Raw genomic sequence first — 2836 nt, forward strand, 5'->3', positions numbered from 1 at the left:
AAATAAATCCAATTACACAGTATGTAAGGTATAGTAGTAACCTTCCAATGAGTTCATAAAAATTTTTAAGTTGTAGAACTCTGCTTAAAAACAGACATTTTAAAGACTATGAACAATACATGTGTATAAGAAAGAAAACTTTCTTAACAGCACTACTGCAAGATAAACACCAAAAAAGAGCTTTTTGCAACTGTCTTGGATTAGAATCAGGGTAATGGCAAGAAACACAATCAGATTTGAGGGAACATAAAATTATTAATTTTTTTAAAAATTTACTTACTTATTCATTTATTTATTATTTATTAAAATTCGCTTCACACAGCTAGGTGGCCTGGCATTTGGCGCGTATGCGTTTATTATCATCTCTTCCTGCTGAATGAATCCTTTGATCATTATGTGGTGTTCTTCTTCACCTCTTTTAATGCTTCTCATGTCAAAATTTATATTATCTGATATAAGAATGGTTGTGCCGGGCCCGGCGGCGTGGCCTAGCGGCTAAAGTCCTCGCCTTGAAAGCCCCGGGATCCCATATGGGCGCCGGTTCTAATCCCAGCACCTCCACTGCCCATCCAGCTCCCTGCTTGTGGCCTGGGAAAGCAGGAGAGGACGGCCCAAAGCTTTGGGACCCTGCACCCGCGTGGGAGACCTGGAAGAGGCTCCTGGTCCCGGCATCGGTTTGGCGCGTACCAGCCCGTTGCGGCTCACTTGGGGAGTGAAACATCGGATGGAAGATCTTCCTCTCTGTCTCTCCTCCTCTCTGTATATCCGGCTTTTCAGTAATAATAAAATCTTTAAAAAAAAAATAAATTAAAAAAAAAAAAAAAGAATGGTTGTGCCAGCTCATTTTCCTTTTCAATTAGCCTGAAATATCTTTTTCAATCCTTTCACTTTCAGTTCCCACATATTTTTGTTGGTGAGATGTGTCTCCTGGAAGCAACAGATATGTTTGTTTCTTGATACAGCCCGCTAATCTCTGACACTTGATTGGTGAGTTTCAGTCACGTACATTTAGGGTTAATATGATAGGTAGTAATTTGGTCCTCTCATTTTAGCAATGGGTTGTTCATTGTTTGATTTAGTTTTTTTGTTGTCACTTTACTTGGATGCTGTCCATGTTGTCTTTGTCTAAGTGTTATTCCTTTTCTATATCAATATAACATTATTTGTATGGCAGGTCTGAAACAGGCAAACTCTTTGAGCTTTATCGTTTAAAAAAATTATAAAGTTAACCAATCCAGGCACTGTAAGAATAATGTAATGGTCTTCATTTTTTAACATAATGATTTGTATTTGTGAAAAAAAACTACCTTTGCTTAATTTCAAGTTTTGTTTCAAGAGATAAAAAGTTAACTTGAGCGATGCCCCAATAAATTCCTCTGAGTGAGGGTAATGGCATATTCCAAATCTGCATAGAACCAGTGATCGCTGCTTAATATAACCAATTGGAGTATTTTTTAAAAACTTTGTGTTTAAAAAATGGCTCTGTGTTTGAAAAAATGTTCCATTTATGTGAGTGCAGACTTGACAAATGACAAATCAGGTGAACTCTGGGCTATACATAGTCGTGGCTTATTATAAGCAAAAGTGCTGAGTAACAACATCAACCAATCCACTCATTTGTTCCTTTTTTGAGTCTGAGACCATGCACTTCTCACAAAACATCTTGAAAAGAAAAATATGGCATGGAAATATATGTATCTATCCTGAAATGGAAATTAATGTGTTCTTTATAGAGAAATGTTGTAAAAGATTTACTTTATTTGAAAAGCAGAGAGAGAAAATGAGAGAGAAATATATGTTTTCCATTTGTTCTTGTAAAAGAAAAATGATGGAAATAGAAAAAGTGAGACTGGTACATGAGTATAAGATCTTAATGTGGTGCTGGCTCCTACAAACAGAGGGAAAAAAGTAGCTCGTAGGAAAAAACAGAGATGGTTAACTAAAGTTCTTATTAACTATGCTCAGTAATCCCATTAGCGATTCTGTTCCAACAGTATTACTTTGTTAACTTCAAAACAAAAGCACCTCTGATACTAACATATATAAATACATACATACATTTTAAAATTTCAGTCGGAAAAAAGTAGCCAAATTATATCATGAGCATTCTTCTCTACGTTACACATGTTAATACAATACAACCGGTAAGTCTGGACGTTTATTCTTCACTCAAAGGATTTGTCTTCATGAAGCTCCATCTCAGAGCCAACTCTCACCATAGAACACATTGCATAGAAAAATAAAGCCTTTAAATGAATGTATTCAATGTAACTAGCTTTATAAAAAAAACACCTTAATTAAAAGAAACTTGGCCTTACTTCAATATGTCAAAGCTTAATTTGGGTGCTCACTTTGGCAGGACCTGCACTAAAGCTGAAACAATACAGAGAGGATTTGCATGGTCCCTGTGCAAGGATGGCACACAAATTTGTGAAGAATTCCATGTTTTCTGCTGTGATTTTTATCATTTCTTTCTGTTCATTTTTTTCTTTTTCAGTAAGTCCTTGAGATGTATTATTAGATCATTTATTTGAGATTTGTATTTTTTGTAAGCACCTGATGTTACAAATGTCTCTTTCAATGTCGTTTTTGCTACATCTCAGAGGTTTTGATATTTTTGCTTTTAATTTCTTCAAAAAAATTTTTTAATTAATTTCCTCAGTGACACATAGGTCATACTGTAGCATGATTTTCTTCAAGAAGGTTTCTGATTTCCATTTTCATTTTTTCAATGACACATCGGTCATTCAGAAACATGTTATTTAATTTCATGTTGTAAATTTTCTATTTTTTTCCAGTTGTTAATTTGTTTAATGACTTTTCATTCAAGGGTATG

General features: G+C 34.8%; 1 non-coding gene across 1 annotated transcript; it reads left to right on the forward strand.

Moving 5' to 3' along the window:
• The first annotated feature begins 2343 nt into the window (after positions 1 to 2343).
• On the forward strand, positions 2344 to 2450 carry LOC118760258 (U6 spliceosomal RNA). The gene has a single exon (XR_004996678.1). It is a non-coding gene; the product is annotated as a U6 spliceosomal RNA (small nuclear RNA).
• The last annotated feature ends 386 nt before the right edge of the window (positions 2451 to 2836 follow it).

The sequence above is a fragment of the Ochotona princeps genome, chromosome 25 (genome assembly GCF_030435755.1).
Source record: "Ochotona princeps isolate mOchPri1 chromosome 25, mOchPri1.hap1, whole genome shotgun sequence".
Taxonomy (NCBI): domain Eukaryota; kingdom Metazoa; phylum Chordata; class Mammalia; order Lagomorpha; family Ochotonidae; genus Ochotona; species Ochotona princeps.